Here is a 20,058-nt window from a genome sequence, read left to right on the forward strand (position 1 = left end):
CAAAACCAGTGCGCCATTAGTAGACCTTTTCCTAGTAGTGTGGGGCCTGAATAATAAGTGGACCTGTCAATATCAAATGATAAGGCCCGGTTTACATGTCCGTCGAATTCGACAGGAATGCATGAAGCTGGTAAATTTTCAACCTCAACTGGCCCCAATTGAAAAAAAGAGACATATGTGCAACTTAATACTCCAGATCTAATAAATATGTGGCATTTTACATAGGTACAGGTTTTGGACCAGCTAGTATGGTTGGAAGAGGAAGTCCCACGTAACTATAGGTGCAAATATCCCGCAAAAAAAAAACAATAGGTGCAAATAGAAATGGCAAAAATATGTGTTGCACCAGCAACGAACTGCAGCTCTCGTGGTAGCATTTGTTTTTTCAAAGTTGTACATTTTATTTGCTTCTCGTGGTACCATTTTCAAAAACACATGAATAAGACATGCACGTAAATGGCTTTTTATTATGTTTTAGTAAGGACAAGGGAAGAATCCTTGCACAAACACACGGCAAGACCTGCAAGAACTAGACGATATTGGCAAAAACGGAACAGTGTCTGGCATCGAGCTGTGCTATACTATTTTAGTGGAATAAAAACACATGATAGCTTAACATAATACTTATCTATCTAACAAAGTTTTCTATATTTCAGTGACCCTCAGTGTCTGTCATGGTTGAAGGCACCGGCAAGAAGTATGGTAGAAATAGAATAGTATAAAGAATGTTGCTATCAATTCATTCAGTTCTTTGAACCTGTTCTGCAATATTTTTATCATCGGTGTAATCCTGTCTCCGTCTGTCTTTCCCAAGGGCATGCTCAATGAGACACAATATATATACGTCCGACCTAGTATTATAACAATCCATTTGAGACGTTGCGGACCAGTGCCCTGTCTGAACTCATCAATGATTTGCCGTGGAGAACATGCAACAAGTTGGTGCTCATGACTGAACTAGCAGAAGCACTATATAAAGTCGACCCTGCAGCTGTCTAACCACACAGCACAATCAATCGAGGGAAACAAACCAGTACTGTAGCAGCAAAAAGAAGAAGTAGACGAGCGTTAGAGTTCCGCGCTGTTCAGTAGGTAAGATGGCCACTGCAAGAGCTCTAGCCACCATGGCAGTTTTCCTCCTGGTGGCCCTCTCCACCTCCCACATCGCGTCCTCGCTCCGCCCATGTCTCGGTGTGTGCCGTGCAAGTGGCTACCTTCCAGGAAAGTCAGGCAACTGTGAGAAGAGCAACGACCCCGACTGCTGCGAGGATGGCAAGAGATACCCGCAGTACCACTGCTCGCCGCCGGTCACCGCGACCACCAAGGCCGTCTTGACGCTCAACAGCTTCGAGAAGGGCAAGGACGGCGGCGGTCCGTCCGAGTGTGACAACGCCTACCATAGCGACAAGGAGATGGTAGTCGCGCTCTCCACCGGCTGGTTCAAGAACATGGCCCGTTGCGGGCATCGCATCAAGATCACCGCCAATGGCAAGTCTGTGTATGCCAAGGTGGTGGATGAGTGCGACTCCGTCTATGGCTGCGACGAAGACCACAACTACGAGCCCCCGTGTGCCAACAACATCGTTGACGCATCTCCTGCGGTGTGGAATGCCTTGGGGCTCGACCAGAACGTCGGCATGGAGGGCATCACCTGGTCGGATGAGTGAGTTTCCAAAATAAAGGTGAGCGCAGGTTGTTGATACCACTTATCGGTCCAGTGTCATGTATATAATTTTTGTTCTTATAGGGAAGTCCAGTGTACACATATCATATACTTGGGAGGTTTATTAGATTCTGTATATGATTTCATGAATTTATAAAATAAAAAGTGCCACCTATGGTTTAGCACGGATGACAAGTTCATGTTTGCTCTTCGATCATGCATATAATAAATAGTGAGCAGCATGGTGCATAGAGAATGTGAAACATACGAGAGAGGCACCTGAGAAAGCTACACACTCATTTTCAAGGGTAGCTAAACAAGTATAACAAAACGGTAACAAACTACATCATTCACATTTGCACTGAGTGTCCAGGGGGCAGCTAAAAATACAGTGAACTTCGTAGAAACTATTTTGTTGAATTACACAGACCGTTCTCTTGCGCGGTTGCATCTAAAGTGCAGCATGTTTGCAGCAAGTGGCAGCATATGAAGAGTGAGAGTGCTGCAAGCTGCAAGTATAACTCCCATAACAATTTACTCAAGTCAAGCATTAAGCAAGCAATCAACAAAATGGAGCATCTTAATCAAGGGCCATGCAAAAGCAGGAGGAATAATCCGTGCGTGTTGACGCTTATTGTTTCAGTAAATCAACTAACTATGTAATACAGATGATTGCATGATTCCATAATGTGTTACAAGCACTCAACTCGTGCATGGTTCTGGATGGATGTAACTGTAAATGGTGGTTTCTATTCCAAAATTTGATAACCCCAAATCCGTAATCAGTTCCAGCCATTTTTCTTCATGCAATGTAGTTTATAAAGTTATGAGGAAATGTTGCTATCTGTTTGAAGAGTATGCTGCCCGAGATAATTCTCGCCATAAGCAAGCACTTTCTTTCCATGGTGCATGATTACTAATAATGATTTGGTGGCATACAAGCGTTATCATACTACAAAGAAGAAAAAGGAAAGGAAGGTTTTGTGTTTTTGATGTCAAGCTTGATATGCACAATTCATATGACCAGGTGGAGTGGAATTTCTTGAGAAGTATTACTTTTAAGCTGGGTTTTGACTCCAAGTGGGTGGATCTCATTGTTGAATGCGTCTCACCCATTAAATATCAGCTCCAGTTGAATTAATGGTCCAGTACCTGATATGTTCTCTCCCACTTGGGGCCTCCATCAGGGTGGCCCGTTATCACCATAAGTATTCCCATTCCATGGTAACGTGCTTTTGAGATTATTTAATCATGAGGAGGATTTACGGAATAATCTAGGAGTTTAATTGAAAGTTTGTAGAGGCACCCGTTGTTTGAAATATAATATTGCAGAGGAATCCTTTATATTGATGGGAACATACAATACTAATGCAAAAGGTGGAGGGATGAGCCACCAATGGAAGGGGCCCACCTGGCCAGTTGAAATGAGGGGTCGTTCCCGTTGTTCTGGTACAGATGAAGGCGACGTTGGCAGGATCCATTCCATCTATTGGCATAGACGTCGTCGACGCCCATATGATCAAGCGATTTTCCTTGTCTTCCATCAGCGACTCACACTGCTTAGATCTTTCTCATTGTTCATATCAACTTTGGGTCCTATCAAGAAGAAGCACAAACACCAGGAAAGCATAAGACAAGGCATTTACTACTACAATCAAGACACCAAAGTGATCATGATATGAGATCCATGGCATGCCATAGTGTTATTTGAAATTGATCTAATGCAACATAACAAAAGCTATTTGAATTATTTCAAATGCACTAGTTATAGCATTTCCAACAACTCGAATAAGTATTAAAAGGCTAATTTAAGTTATTTACCCGAATCAGGTTTAAAGTACTGGTTTTCACACATGAATGCAAATGAAATGCACATATATGCGATATTTTTAAACATTTTGTATACTATTTGCATAAATCTGAATTCATATCAATTTCTTATGATTTTTCAAGTTTAAATGCTTTTTTGGAATTTTTAAAAGTATTTCTGAACTCAAAACATCCCAAAAAACTGTTGGCACACACAAGGACCTAGCGACGATGTATGCCAAGTGGATCCATGTGCCGATGTTTACCCAGTCAACTAAGACTATCAAACTAGAAGCGGGGCACACATGGCAGTGTCTTCGCTATATTTTAACCGATGGATTAAATAGGGGTCCCACTTATCATAGGGCAATATGGATAGAGGGTTAACCTTAATAGGGGACTAGTCTAAGCTAATGGCCGGGCTGACCCGATAGTGGCACTGCCTGCGTTTGGATGTCGGTGACCACACTACATAATGGCGACACACCGAGAGGACACGACAATGGCGGAGGGCAACTATGTGTGCTCTAGCTGGTTTGCAAGAGCGAGGCTGAGGCTAGAGCAGGTGGGGCGTGAATATGGGGTCCCTCCTGAAGTAGTGCTTCAGTCACAAACTTGATGATAGATCTTCTATAAACAACGTCACGCTAGCCATGTAGAAGTGACCCTAGTAGATGCGTGGGATGTAATCCCACATAAGATCATCACGGTAGCCGGGGGGGCATTCTTGTCGTGGTACAAATCTAGCCGCTGTCAGTCCACACTGACATGAACCGGCCAGCATCATACATTACATTCCCATGGTTGTTACCCTGGCGTCCTCTATGTCAATAGAGGCATAGCCGATGGGAAATCCTTGATGCACCCCAGTCCCATCAGCAAAGTCTAGCCCAGAGATCCAGATTCCCATCAAAGGTGGACGCACTGCCGCGGGACGCTAGATGTGCCATGCATTAGGTTGTAGCCTTCGCTGCCACGTCATCATTTTCTGCTCGTGACCATCATGCCCCCACAGCCGCATGCCGCGCCATCCAGCCAGCTGCTTGCAACCGACACATGTGCCCATCGTGAAGTAGAGAACCGCGGAGGCCGCCGAGACAGCCAACACCACCACTAGATAGCTTGCGGCCTCGTGAAGGACACCCCATAAACTCATACCAATGCATCATGCCACCAGGAGTGCTTCGAGCAACCGCTATGATGCCGTTGTGAGTTCGCACCCACGGGAGCACTATCCTGAGGACTTGGGACCATCGATCTTCATATTGCTTGTGTTGAGCGCCACTAGCCGCCATCTCTTGGGCGAGTAGGACGCCGATGAGGCAGCACCAAGCATGCAATTGTTGCTGCTACGCCGCCACAATCACGCAGACCGGGCCCATGCCACTCGTGTCACTTGCGGCAACAACATCTTAACACGCCGATGCACGCACAACCTTTGCTACTTATCCGCGGCTCGGAAGACAAGGCGAAGAGAGGATCTCGTGAGGTGGAGGCCGGCGTTGGTGCCATGGCCAACATACAGAGGAAAGGCTCAAGGTTGCGGCCAGAATCACCGTGCAGGTAAATCCGGGTCGGGCGATTTGCCTGGGGCCTCATTCATGAATAATTAGTGGGCCTGTCATGTCACATGATGGTCACGGTTTACATGTCCGTCGAATTCGACACGAATTCATCAAGTTGATAAATTTTCAGCCTCAACTGGCCCCAAGGGAAAAAAAGATGTCTTGCGTAACTTAATACTCCTGACATAATGAATATGAAAAAGTATTAAAATCAACCGGCTAATCTATCACAGACGTAAACCACTCAGCATATGTCCCTGGCCCATCCACCGCTTCCCCTCCAGCGCCACGACCTTATCTCTTCGCGTCATCTCTCCTCCACACATTTCCTTCCCCATCTCTGTTTGCCCTCGCTCGAGACAGGAGCTCCCATGTCATCTGTTGAGTGGACCGGGGGCTACGCCGCGCGTACCTAGGGTTCGTCCGCCGGCCGTGTTGGCCGGCTGCCCTAGAGAATCTTTTTCCCGATCCTTTGATCCGGGTTTTCTCTCTCTCACTGATCGCTTTGATCGACGTCTACTCTTTGGTTTTCCGATCTAAGATCGGTTTGCATCGTCCGCCACCGTCCGTCGACCTTTTCGCGCCTCTACTTCGACATCGGTTGCAACTACACCGGCCTCATCTTCAACTATGCGGCCAGATGCCACACACGGTGTCCCAAGGGACGTCCATGTACGCACTTCCATCTGTTGTCCATTTCTGTCGGTCGTCGTCTCCTGATTTGATTGGGATCCTTCCATCAACCCCGCCTCCATCCACCCGGATCAGTTGCTGCTTGGCGTCCAGGCTTCATGTTGGACGGCCGGCCGCTCGCGCAGTGATGCGTTGGTCTGCTAACCATCACGCACACCAACTGCTGCCTCCTGTGAATCAAAGCATCCGCATGCACTTCATGTACTGGAGTACAAAGCCCAAGCTAGCTTCACATATGTGCGCCATCGATATAGGCTTGTCATCATCACCAGGCGATCCGGTACATCATCATCGACATCGCGCGTGTCCGGATTGATCACCCGTTCGCCCGTGATCCATCTCATCCACGACGTGCAACTGACCTGACCAGTTGCTTGCGCGCGTCTCCGCAGGTTCCGTGAAGATCGTTCTGAATATTGCGCGCCTCTCCGCCGAACGAGCATCGGGCTGCCGCAGCGTCGTCCCGTCGGGCCGCAGCGCCGCTGCCCCGTGGTTCTCCTCACGGCTGCATCGACTCATGCATCGCCGCTGCGTCGCTTCTTCGGATTGTAGTGCCGCAATACGCGGTCCCCACCGCCGCTCCGAGGCCGTCCCCACGGCTGCACCGACTCGCGAACCGCCGTTGCGTCGCCTCTTCGGGCCGCGGCGTCATGGCCCGCGGTCCCCGCGGTCCCCGCCGTCGCCCCGACCCGCCTGCCGCCGCTGCGTCGCCCCTTCGGGCCGTAGCGCCGCGGCCCGCGGTCCACTCTGCCATCACCGTGCGTCGACCTTCCGTGGTATGCGCCGCGCCATCTCCCTTGGCGCGGGAACGCCACCGTCCGCGCCGGTCTTCGTCACGCTGTCAGGGTTCTTCGCCTACTTCGAGCACCGCCGCCGCTGCTCTTCTTTGGCGGCCGCCGCCGTCGCCCGTCCACCCCTTCATCTTCGTCCAAGCACCAACCGTCTCCAGCGTCGTCGTCATCTACCCCGACCACTTCGTCTACTCCGACCACCGTTGGTGACATCGGCCCCGCGCTGATGGACACCGAAATCATCGTCGAGTTCTTCTCTGCTGGCCCCTCCGATTTCTCCGACATGGCGTACAGCTTGTGCAGGTCCCTTGTCTACGCATGCCCGGTGCCGGCAACACCGATGTGTGCCTTCATCCACGACGTGTCCCCGGGCCTGGCAAGCTTGGTCGGCGCTTCGTCAACTTCGTCTTCGTCCGTCTACGCATGCCCGGTGCTGCCAACACCGACGTGTGCCTTTGTCTACGACGTGTCCCCGGGTTTGGCAAACCCGATGCGACGCCTCGTCAACATTGTCTTCTTCCTGGCGCACCACTACTTTGACACCACTGCGCCCATGACTAACTCAGCACCTCCTTGCGCCCGCGGCTCCAAGCGACTTCCTCGACACCGGCTACCCCGACTCGACATCGACCACGGCGTTCTTCGCACGCAACCTCGACCACGGCTACACCACCTACGCTCTCGGCTACTTCGACAAGCACAAAGGGCTGCCGCCTTGCTTGAGCAACCTCGTGGGTTTCCACTCCAGCCACGACTTCCGTGATGCATCGACCGTTATGACTGGGGGGGTGTCCATCGGCTTGCTTTCAGATTCTTCTCCAGTCTCACCGTCTGCGTCGCTACTATTGTGACTGCGGGGGGATGTTGAGTATATTGATTATTAGGAAAGACGAGATAGACTAGGATTTATTCTGGTTTGTCTTGTGCTCCAAGTAGATCATTGTACTCCTATATATATGTCCACGAGGCTCAAACAATACAACAAACTATTCCACCAAATCCCTCTCTCCCTTCTAACAGCATCGTCGCTCCGCACCGCTGCTGTGAGCGGCAGCACGCACCACCAGCCGCATCCATGCCGCAAACGAAGGCGATGAAGACCCGCACGCATCGCCATGGCACTGCAACCTTGCACGAGGCGACGCTCTGTTGTGAAGCAACACACACGCGGGAGGCGGATCACTCATTTTTGTGCTGCCGGAGATGTGATACGGGGCTCGTCGGTGACTGTCGGTGCTACAACGCAACAACGCGTCCACGACCGCGAGCTGCGACGCAACAACTCATCGACGACCGTCGTGCTGCTTCGGAACCGTTGTCGGTGCCGTGATGCAACCTTGGTGTCGCTACTGGCGCTACAATCGCCACCGGCTATGCTGCAATGGAGCGCTCGCCGGTGCCTCCCCTGTGCTCCGATGCAGCACTCGCGCGATGAGTTTCCCGAGTCCCCGGTGCCTCGTTGCAGCATCGCCGTGGCTCAATGCAGTGTCTTCGGTGGCTCTCGAGGGCAAGCTTGGTGCTGCAACGGCGTGGTGCTGCGCGCTGGAGCAGCGGAGCTACACTGCAACACTCCAGTGGGCTGGCGAGCGGAGCTCCAGTGCAACGGAGCATGGTGATGCGCGCAGGGCGGCGGAGCTGCGGTGCAACACTCAGGCGGGGCCGCGGAGCTGTAGTAGAACAAGGCATGGTGATGCACGCAGGGTGGCGATCCGCGTGTCCTGTCGATGGTGATGCGGCTGCACGTTGCAGCGTGATGCGTTGACCGGATCCAATGGATGGCGAGCGTTGGATCCGACGGCCTAGGACCCGAGTGATTTCAGCGGCCAATAAATATATGAAAAACAAATTATATGTGGCATTTTATATCGGGGCAGATTTTGGACAGGCTAGTATGTTTGGAAGAGGAAGTCCACCGTATCTATAAGGTGAAAATAAAAATGGCGAAAATATGCGTTGCACCAGCAAGGAACTGCACCTCTGGTGGTAGGATTATATATGTTATCCCCAAGTTGTACATTTTATTCCTTCTCGTGGTACCATTTTCAAGAACGCATGAATAAGACACGCACGTACGTGGCTCTTTAGCAAGGACAAGGGAAGAAGCCTTGCACTCACCGCGACCACCACGGCCGTCTTGACGCTCAAAAGCTTCGAGAGGGGCAAGGACGGCGGCGGTCCGTCAGAGTGTGACAACGCCTACCATAGCGACAAGGAGATGGTAGTCGCGCTCTCCACTGGCTGGTTCAAGAACATGGCCCGTTGCGGGCACTGCATCAAGATCACCGCCAATGGCAAGTCTGTGTATGCCAAGGTGGTGGACGAGTGTAACTTCATCTATGGCTGCGACGACGACCACAACTACGAGCCGCCTGAAGGAAATATGCCCTAGAGGCAATAATAAAATTATTATTTATTTCCTTATATCATGATAAATGTTTATTATTCATGCTAGAATTGTATTAACCGGAAACATAATACATGTGTGAATACATAGACAAACAAAGTGTCACTAGTATGCCTCTACTTGACTAGCTCATTGATCAAAGATGGTTATGTTTGCTAACCATAGACATGAGTTGTCATTTGATTAACGGGATCACATCATTAGGAGAATGATGTGATTGACTTGATCTATTCTGTTAGCTTAGCACTTGATCGTTTAGTTTGTTGCTATTGCTTTCTTCATGACTTATACATGTTCCTATGACTATGAGATTATGCAACTCCCGTTTATTGGAGGAACACTTTGTGTGCTATCAAACGTCACAACGTAACTGGGTGATTATAAAGGTGCTCTACAGGTGTCTCCGAAGGTACTTGTTGGGTTGGCGTATTTCGAGATTAGGATTTGTCACTCCGATTGTCGGAGAGGTATCTCTGGGCCCTCTCGGTAATGCACATCACCCGAGCCTTGCAAGCATTGCAAGTAATGAGTTAGTTGCGAGGTGATGTATTACGGAATGAGTAAAGAGACTTGCCGGTAACGAGATTGAACTAGGTATTGAGATCCCGACGATCGAATCTCGGGCAAGTAACATACCGATGACAAAGGGAACAACGTATGTTGTTATGCGGTCTGACCGATAAAGATCTTCATAGAATATGTAGGAGCCAATATGAGCATCCAGGTTCCGCTATTGTTTATTGACCGGACACGTGTCTCGGTCATGTCTACATTGTTCTTGAAACCGTAGGGTCCGCACGCTTAACGTTACGATGACAGTTTCATTATGAGTTTATATGTTTTGATGTACCGAAGGTTGTTCGGAGTCCCAGATGTGATCACGGACATGACGAGGAGTCTCGAAATGGTTGAGACATAAAGATTGATATATTGGAAGCCTATGTTTGGACAACGGAAGTGTTCCGGGTGAAATCGGCATTTTACCGGAGTACCGGGAGGTTAACGGAACCCCCGGTAACCTAATGGGCCTTAATGGGCCTAGTGGAGGAAGTAGAGAGGAGGCCAAGGGTCAGCCGCGCACCCCTCCCCCCCAAGTACGAATTGGACAAGGAGGGGGGCGGCGCTCCCCTTTTTCCTTTCCCCTCTTTCTCTCCTTCGCTAGTAGAAAAGGGGCAACGGTCCAGGCCGGGTCAGCCCATTAGTCCCGGTTCAGTCTAGAACAGGGACCCATGGGGGCATTGGACCCGGTTCGTGAGCTCAGGGGGCCGGCCGTGCCACGTGGGCCATTGGTCCCGGTTCATCCGGACCTTTTGGTCCCGGTTGGTGGGACGAACCGGGACCAATGGCCTCGCTCCTGGCCCACCACCATTGGTCCCGGTTGGTGGCATGAATGTTGGGGAACGTTGCAGAAAACAAAAAATTTCCTACGATTTCACCAAGATCCATCTATGAGTTCATCTAGCAACGAGTGATCGGATTGCATCTACATACCTTTGTAGATCACGCGCGGAAGCGTTCAAAGAACGGGGATGAGGAAGTCGTACTCGACGTGATCCAAATCACCGGAGATCCTAGCGCCGATCGGATGGCACCTCCGTGTTCAACACACGTACGGTCAGCGTGACGTCTCCTCCTTCTTGATCCAGCAAGGGTGGAGGAGAGGTTGATGAAGATCCAGCAGCACGACAGCGTGGTGGTGGATGCAGCAATCACCGCAGCAGGGCTTCGCCGTTCTTCTGCGAGAGGGAGAGGTGTATCAGGGGAGAGGGAGGCGCCAAGAGTCAAGGTTGCGGCTGCCCCTCCGTCCCCCCCTTTATATAGGCTCCCCTAGGGGGGGCGCCGGGCCTAGGAGATGGGATCTCCTAGGGGGGCGGCGGCCAAGGGGTGGAGTGCCCCCCAAGCCAGGTGGGGCGCCCCCCCCACCCTAGGGTTCCCAACCCTAGGCGAATGGGGTGGGCCAAAGGGGGCGCACCAGCCCACTATGGGCTGGTTCCCCTCCCCACTTCAGCTCATGGGGCCCTCCGGGATGGGTGGCCCCACCCGGTGGACCCCGGGGACCCTTCCGGTGGTCCCGGTACAATACCGGTGACCCCCGAAACTCTCCCGATGGCCGAAACTGCACTTCCTATATATAATTCTTCACCTCCGGACCATTCCGGAACTCCTCTTGACGTCCGGGATCTCATCCGGGACTCCGAACAACTTTCGGGTTACTGCATATCTCTACAACCCTAGCGTCACCGAACCTTAAGTGTGTAGACCCTACGGGTTCGGGAGACATGTAGACATGACCGAGACGGCTCTCCGGTCAATAACCAACAGCAGGATCTGGATACCCATGTTGGCTCCCACATGCTCCTCGATGATCTCATCGGATGAACCACGATGTCGAGGATTCAAGCAACCCCGTATACAATTCCCTTTGTCAATCGGTACGTTACTTGCCCGAGATTCGATCGTCGGTCCCAATACCTGGTTCAATCTCGTTACCGGCAAGTCACTTTACTCGTACCGTAATGCATGATCCCGTGACCAGACACTTGGTCACTTTGAGCTCATTTTGATGATGCATTACCGAGTGGGCCCAGAGATACCTCTCCGTTATACGGAGTGACAAATCCCAGTCTTGATCCGTGTCAACCCAACAGACACTTTCGGAGATACCCGTAGTATACCTTTATAGTCACCCAGTTACGTTGTGACGTTTGGTACACCCAAAGCACTCCTACGGCATCCGGGAATTACACGATCTCATGGTCTAAGGAAAAGATACTTGACATTGGAAAAACTCTAGCAAACGAACTATACAATCTTGTGCTATGTTTAGGATTGGGTCTTGTCCATCACATCATTCTCCTAATGATGTGATCTCGTTATCAATGACATCCAATGTCCATAGTCAGGAAACCATGACTATATGTTGATCAACGAGCTAGTCAACTAGAGGCTTACTAGGGACATGTTGGTGTCTATGTATTCACACATGTATTACGATTTCCGGATAACACAATTATAGCATGAATAAAAAACAATTATCATGAACAAGGAAATATAATAATAATCCTTTTATTATTGCCTCTAGGGCATATTTCCAACAGTCTCCCACTTGCACTAGAGTCAATAATCTAGTTACATTGTGATGAATCGAACACCCATGGAATTCTGGTGTTGATCATGTTTTGCTCTAGGGAGAGGTTTAGTCAACGGATCTGCTACATTCAGGTCCGTATGTACTTTACAAATATCTATGTCTCCATCTTGAACATTTTCACGAATGGAGTTGAAGCGACGCTTGATGTGCCCGGTCTTCTTGTGAAACCTGGGCTCCTTGGCAATTGCAATAGCTCCATTGTTGTCACAGAAGAGTTTGATCGGCCCCGACGCATTGGGTATGACTCCTAGGTCGGTGATGAACTCCTTCACCCAAATTGCTTCATGCGCTGCCTCCGAGGCTGCCATGTACTCTGCTTCACATGTAGATCCCGCCACGACGCTCTGCTTGCAACTGCACCAGCTTACTGCCCCACCATTCAAAATATACACGTATCCGGTTTGTGACTTAGAGTCATCCAGATCTGTGTCGAAGCTAGCGTCGACGTAACCCTTTACGACGAGCTCTTCGTCACCTCCATAAACGAGAAACATTTCCTTAGTCCTTTTCAGGTACTTCAGGATATTCTTGACCGCTGTCCAGTGTTCCTTGCCGGGATAACTTTGGTACCTACCTACCAAACTTACGGCAAGGTTTACATCAGGTCTGCTACACAGCACGGCATACATAATAGACCCTATGGCTGAGGCATAGGGGATGACACTCATCTCTTCTATATCTTCTGCCGTGGTCGGACATTGAGCTGAGCTCAATTTCACACCTTGCAAAACAGGCAAGAACCCCTTCTTAGACTGATCCATATTGAACTTCTTCAATATCTTATCAAGGTATGTGCTTTGTGAAAGACCTATGAGGCGTCTTGATCTATCTCTATAGATCTTGATGCCTAATATATAAGCAGCTTCTCCAAGGTCCTTCATTGAAAAACTCTTATTCAAGTAGGCCTTAATGCTGTCCAAAAGCTCTATATCATTTCCCATCAAAAGTATGTCATCTACGTATAATATGAGAAATGCTACAGAGCTCCCACTCACTTTCTTGTAAACGCAGGCTTCTCCATAAGTCTGCATAAACCCAAACGCTTTGATCATCTCATCAAAGCGAATGTTCCAACTCCGAGATGCTTGCACCAGCCCATAAATCGAGCGTTGGAGCTTGCACACCTTGTCAGCATTCTTAGGATCGACAAAACCTTCCGGCTGCATCATATACAATTCTTCCTTAAGGAAACCATTAAGGAATGCCGTTTTGACGTCCATTTGCCATATCTCATAATCATAGAATGCGGCAATTGCTAACATGATTCGGACGGACTTCAGCTTGCTACCGGTGAGAAAGTCTCATCGTAGTCAACCCCTTGAACTTGTCGATAACCCTTAGCGACAAGCCGAGCTTTATAGATGGTCACATTACCATCCGCGTCTGTCTTCTTCTTAAAGGTCCATTTATTTTCTATGGCTCGCCGCTCAACGGGCAAGTGAGTCAAAGTCCATACTTTGCTTTCATACATGGATCCTATCTCGGATTTCATGGCTTCCAGCCATTTGTCGGAATCCGGGCCCGCCATCGCTTCTTCATAGTTCGAAGGTTCACCGTTGTCTAACAACATGATTTCCAAGACAGGGTTGCCGTACCATTCTGGTGCGGAACGTGTCCTTGTGGACCTTCGAATTTCAGTAGGAGCTTGATCAAAAGTATCTTGATCATCATCATTAACTTCCTCTCTAATTGGTGCAGGCACCACAGAAACATTTTCCTGAGTTGCGCCATTTTCCGGTTCAAGAGGTAATACTTCATCAAGTTCTACTTCCTCCCACTTACTTCTTTCGAGAGAAACTCTTTCTCTAGAAAGGATCCATTCTTCGCAACAAAGATCTTGCCTTCGGATCTGAGGTAGAAGGTATACCCAATAGTTTCTTTAGGGTATCCTATGAAGACGCATTTCTCCGACTTGGGTTCGAGCTTTTCAGGTTGAAGTTTCTTGACATAAGCATCGCATCCCCAAACTTTTAGAAACGACAGCTTAGGTTTCTTCCCAAACCATAATTCATACGGTGTCATCTCAACGGATTTCGACGGAGCCCTATTTAAAGTGAATGCGGCAGTCTCTAAAGCATAGCCCCAAAATGATAGCGGTAAATCGGTAAGAGACATCATAGATCGCACCATATCTAATAGAGTGCGATTACGACGTTCGGACACACCATTACGCTAAGGTGTTCCAGGCGGTGTGAGTTGTGAAACTATTCCACATTTTCTTAAGTGTGTGCCAAATTCGTGACTCAAGTATTCTCCTCCACGATTTGATCGCAGGAACTTGATTTTCCTGTCACGTTGATTCTCAACCTCACTCTGAAATTCCTTGAACTTTTCAAAGGTCTCAGACTTGTGTTTCATTAAATAGACATACCCATATCTACTCAAGTCATCAGTGAGGGTGAGAACATAACGATAGCCACCGCGAGCCTCAACACTCATTGGACCGCACACATCAGTATGTATGATTTCCAATAAGTTGGTTGCTCGCTCCATTGTTCCTGAGAACGGAGTCTTGGTCATTTTACCCATGAGGCATGGTTCGCACGTGTCAAATGATTCGTAACCAAGAGACTCTAAAAGTCCATCTGCATGGAGCTTCTTCATGCGTTTGACACCTATGTGACCAAGGCGGCAGTGCCACAAGTATGTGGGATTATCGTGATCAACCTTACATCTTTTGGTACTCACACTATGAATATGTGTAGCATTACGCTTGAGATTCATTAAGAATAAACCATTCACCATCGGAGCATGACCATAAAACATATCTCTCATATAAATAGAACAACCATTATTCTCGGATTTAAATGAGTAGCCATCTCGTATTAAACAAGATCCTAATACAATGTTCATGCTCAAACTTGGCACTAAATAACAATTATTGAGGTTCAAAACTAATCCCGTAGGTAAATGTAGAGGTAGCGTGCCGACGGCGATCACATCGACCTTGGAACCATTCCCGACGCGCATCGTCACCTCGTCCTTCGCCAGTCTCCGCTTATTCCGCAGCTCCTGCTTTGAGTTACAAATGTGAGCAACTTCACCGGTATCAAATACCCAGGAGCTACTACGAGTACTGGTAAGGTACACATCAATTACATGTATATCACATATACCTTTCGTTTTGCCGGCCTTCTTGTCCGCTAAGTATTTGAGGCAGTTCCGCTTCCAGTGACCACTTTCCTTGCAATAAAAGCACTCAGTCTCGGGCTTGGGTCCATTCTTTGGCTTCTTCCCGGCAGCTTGCTTACCGGGCGCGGCAACTCCCTTGCCGTCCTTCTTGAAGTTCTTCTTACCCTTGCCCTTTTTGAACTTAGTGGTTTTATTCACCATCAACACTTGATGTTCCTTTTTGACTTCTACCTCTGCTGATTTCAGCATTGCAAATACTTCAGGAATGGTCTTTTCCATCCCCTGCATATTGAAGTTCATCACAAAGCTCTTGTAGCTCGGTGGAAGCGACTGAAGGATTCTGTCAATGACCGCGTCATCCGGGAGATTAACTCCCAGCTGAGTCAAGCGGTTATGTAACCCAGATATAGTGAGTATGTGCTCACTGACAGAACTGTTTTCCTCCATCTTACAGCTGAAGAACTTGTCGGAGACTTCATATCTCTCGACCCGGGCATGAGCTTGAAAAACCATTTTCTACTCTTCGAACATCTCATATGCTCCGTGTCTCTCAAAACGCTTTTGGAGCCCCGGTTCTAAGCTGTAAAGCATGCCGCACTGAACGAGGGAGTAATCATCGGTACGTGTCTGCCAAGCGTTCATAACGTCTTGTTCTGCAGGGAGAACAGGTGCTTCACCTAGCGGTGCTTGTAGGACATAATCTTTCTTGGCAGCTATGAGGATGATCCTCAGGTTCCGGACCCAGTCCGTATAGTTGCTGCCATCATCTTTCAGCTTGGTTTTCTCTAGGAACGCGTTGAAGTTGAGGACAACGTTGGCCATTTGATCTACAATACATGTTGTAAAGATTTTAGACTAAGTTCATGATAATTAAGTTCATCTAAATCAAATTATTCAATGAACTCCCACTCAGATAGACATCCCTCCAGTCATCTAAGTATAACATGATCCGAGATAACTAGGCCGTGTCCGATCATCACGTGAGACGGAGTAGTCAACATCGGTGATCATCTTCATGTTGATCGTATCTTCTATATATACGACTCATGCTCGACCTTTCGGTCTTCTGTGTTCCGAGGCCATGTCTGTACATGCTAGGCTTGTCAAGTCAACCTAAGTGTTTGCATGTGTAAATCTGTCTTACACCCGTTGTATGTGAACGTTGGAATCTATCACACCCGATCATCATGTGGTGCTTCGAAACAACGAACTGTCGCAACGGTGCACAGTTAGGGGGAACACTTTCTTGAAATTATTATGAGGTATCATCTTATTTACTACCGTCGTTCTAAGTAAACAAGATGCAATAAACATGATAAACATCACATGCAATCAAATAATAATAGTGACATGATATGGCCAATATCACATAGCTCCTTTGATCTCCATCTTGGGGCTCCATGATCATCTTGTCACCGGCATGACACCATGATCTCCATCATCGTGTCTCCATGAAGTTGCTCGCCAACTATTACTTCTACTACTATGGCTAACACGTTTAGCAATAAAGGAAAGTAATTTACATGGCGTTTCTCAATGACAGGCAGGTCATACAAAAAATAAAGACAACTCCTATGGCTCCTGCCGGTTGACATACTCATCGACATGCAAGTCGTGATTCCTATTACAATAGCATGAACATCTCATACATCACACATATATCATTCATCATTCATCACAACTTTGGCCATATCACATCACAAAACACTTGCTGCAAAAACAAGTTAGACGTCCTCTAATTGTTGTTGCAAGTTTTACGTGGCTGCAATAGGGTTCTAGCAAGAACGTTTTCTTACCTACGTGAAAGCCACAACGTGATTTGTCAACTTCTATTTACCCTTCATAAGGACCCTTTTCACGAATCCGCTCCAACTAAAGTGGGAGAGACAGACACCCGCCAGCCACCTTATGCAACTAGTGCATGTCAGTCGGTGGAACCGGTCTCACGTAAGCGTATGTGTAAGGTTGGTCCGGGCCGCTTCATCCCACAATACTGCTGAAGCAAAATAAGACTAGTAGCGGCAAGAAAGTTGACAACATCTACGCCCACAACAAATTGTGTTCTACTCGTGCAAAGAGAACTACGCATAGACCTAGCTCATGATGCCACTGTTGGGGAACGTTGCAGAAAACAAAAAATTTCCTACGGTTTCACCAAGATCCATCCATGAGTTCATCTAGCAACGAGTGATCGGATTGCATCTACATACCTTTGTAGATCACGCGCGGAAGCGTTCAAAGAACGGGGATGAGGAAGTCGTACTCGACGTGATCCAAATCACCGGAGATCCTAGCGCCGAACGGACGGCACCTCCGTGTTCAACACACGTACGGTCAGCGTGACGTCTCCTCCTTCTTGATCCAGCAAGGGTGGAGGAGAGGTTGATGAAGATCCAGCAGCACGACGGCGTGGTAGTGGATGCAGCAGTCACCGCAGCAGGGCTTCGCCGTTCTTTTGCGAGAGGGAGAGGTGTAGCAGGGGAGAGGGAGGCGCCAAGAGTCAAGGTTGCGGCTGCCCCTCCCCCCCTTTATATAGGCTCCCCTAGGGGGGCGCCGGCCCTAGGAGATGGGATCTCCTAGGGGGGCGGCGGCCAAGGGGTGGAGTGCCCCCCAAGCCAGGTGGGGCGCCCCCCCACCCTAGGGTTCCCTACCCTAGGCGCATGGGGTGGGCCAAAGGGGGCGCACCAGCCCACTATGGGCTGGTTCCCCTCCCCACTTCAGCTCATGGGGCCCTCCGGGATGGGTGGCCCCACCCGGTGGACCCCCGGGACCCTTCCGGTGGTCCCGGTACAATACCAGTGACCCCCGAAACTCTCCCGATGGCCGAAACTGCACTTCCTATATATAATTCTTCACCTCCGGTCCATTCCGGAACTCCTCGTGACGTCCGGGATCTCATCCGGGACTTCGAACAACTTTCGGGTTACTGCATATCTCTACAACCCTAGCGTCACCGAACCTTAAGTGTGTAGACCCTACGGGTTCGGGAGACATGTATACATGACCGAGACGGCTCTCCGGTCAATAACCAACAGCGGGATCTGGATACCCATGTTGGCTCCCACATGCTCCTCGATGATCTCATCGGATGAACCACGATGTCGAGGATTCAAGCAACCCCGTATACAATTCCCTTTGTCAATCGGTACATTACTTGCCCGAGATTCGATCGTCGGTATCCCAATACCTCGTTCAATCTCGTTACCAGCAAGTCACTTTACTCGTACCGTAATGCATGATCCCGTGACCAGACACTTGGTCACTTTGAGCTCATTTTGATGATGCATTACCGAGTGGCCCCAGAGATACCTCTCCGTTATACGGAGTGACAAATCCCAGTCTTGATCCGTGTCAACCCAACAGACACTTTCAGAGATACCCGTAGTATACCTTTATAATCACCCAGTTACATTGTGACGTTTGGTACACCCAAAGCACTCCTACGGCATCCGGGAATTACAGGATCTCATGGTCTAAGGAAAAGATACTTGACATTGGAAAAGCTCTAGCAAATGAACTATACGATCTTGTGCTATGTTTAGGATTGGGTCTTGTCCATCACATCATTCTCCTAATGATGTGATCTCATTATCAATGACATCCAATGTCCATAGTCAGGAAACCATGACTATCTGTTGATCAACGAGCTAGTCAACTAGAGGCTTACTAGGGACATGTTGGTGTCTATGTATTCACACATGTATTACGATTTCCGGATAACACAATTATAGCATGAATAAAAAACAATTAGCATGAACAAGGAAATATAATAATAATCCTTTTATTATTGCCTCTAGGGCATATTTCCAACAATGAACCGGGTCCAAAGGCTCCCCTTTAGTCCCGGTTCATTCCACCAACCGGGACTATTGAGGTGCCTATATATACCCCTTCGCGTAAGAGCAGAGCACACTGCTTTGTTTTTTTCTGGCTGAGGGGGAGAGGGCTTGGTGGTGCTCTAGCTCACCTCCTATGCACACAAGGTGTTCGATGGAATGACCGAGCCACACTACTTAAGCTTTCTCCTCTCCAAGCTCGACCTTCAAGCTCCATTTTCCTCAATATTTTTCTAGGTTTAGCGGTCCGTCATGCCCCGTCCCCGTCTTCACATCCGTCGATCACCCGCGCTGAGCTCATCGCCGGAACCACCGTGTTGGGCCTCTTGTTCTTATCTTCTTTTTGAAAGGAAAAAATATTCTTACTTGTATGTTTACATAGATACTTGTATTATTTTCTTACTTTTATTATTGCATCTTATATAGTGCGATGGTTTTGGTATCCGCCCCCGTCGGCCCTTGTCCTGTCTATGATTCGGAGGTGGTATATATATTATCTTTATAACTATTGGTTCATTTATTATTTATGAAAATTATGCCGACCAACGTGACATAGATTTTATTCATGTAGGATGTATGTGAATCGGAAATTCCAACCGACCCTATTGTCGAGAGGTTAAATTTAGTTGAAGAAGAAAACAATTTGTTGAAGGAAAAAATAAAAAAATTGAGGAGAAGATGATATTGGAGTTGCATGTTGTGGATGTCGTCGATGATCACAAGATCAAGATGGATACAATGCGCTTGAAGATTAGAAAGATTAAAAAATATGCCATTCATACCGAGGCTTGGTATCATTATGCCATTGGATCAATTGTTACCTTGGTTGCGATTATGATCGCATTTGTTTTCGCATTGAAATGTTTTACATAGTTTCAATGTATGGTTTAATTAATTAGATGCTCTGGAGAGCTATATGTTGTTAGATGAGAACTATGTATGTACTTTGGTTTTAATGTGATGATGAACTTCTATTAATTTGGACACTTAATTATATATAACGCACGCAGATGA

The 20,058-nt window shown here is 48.3% G+C and overlaps 1 pseudogene; it reads left to right on the top strand.

The window, feature by feature from the left end:
• The first annotated feature begins 1,097 nt into the window (after positions 1-1,097).
• LOC147963247 (putative ripening-related protein 5 pseudogene) lies at positions 1,098-1,667 on the top strand (annotated as a pseudogene).
• Positions 1,668-20,058: the final 18,391 nt, after the last annotated feature.

This window comes from Triticum urartu, chromosome 6A (assembly GCF_056163025.1).
Source record: "Triticum urartu cultivar PI428250 chromosome 6A, HENAU_Tu73, whole genome shotgun sequence".
NCBI classification, from domain to species: domain Eukaryota; kingdom Viridiplantae; phylum Streptophyta; class Magnoliopsida; order Poales; family Poaceae; genus Triticum; species Triticum urartu.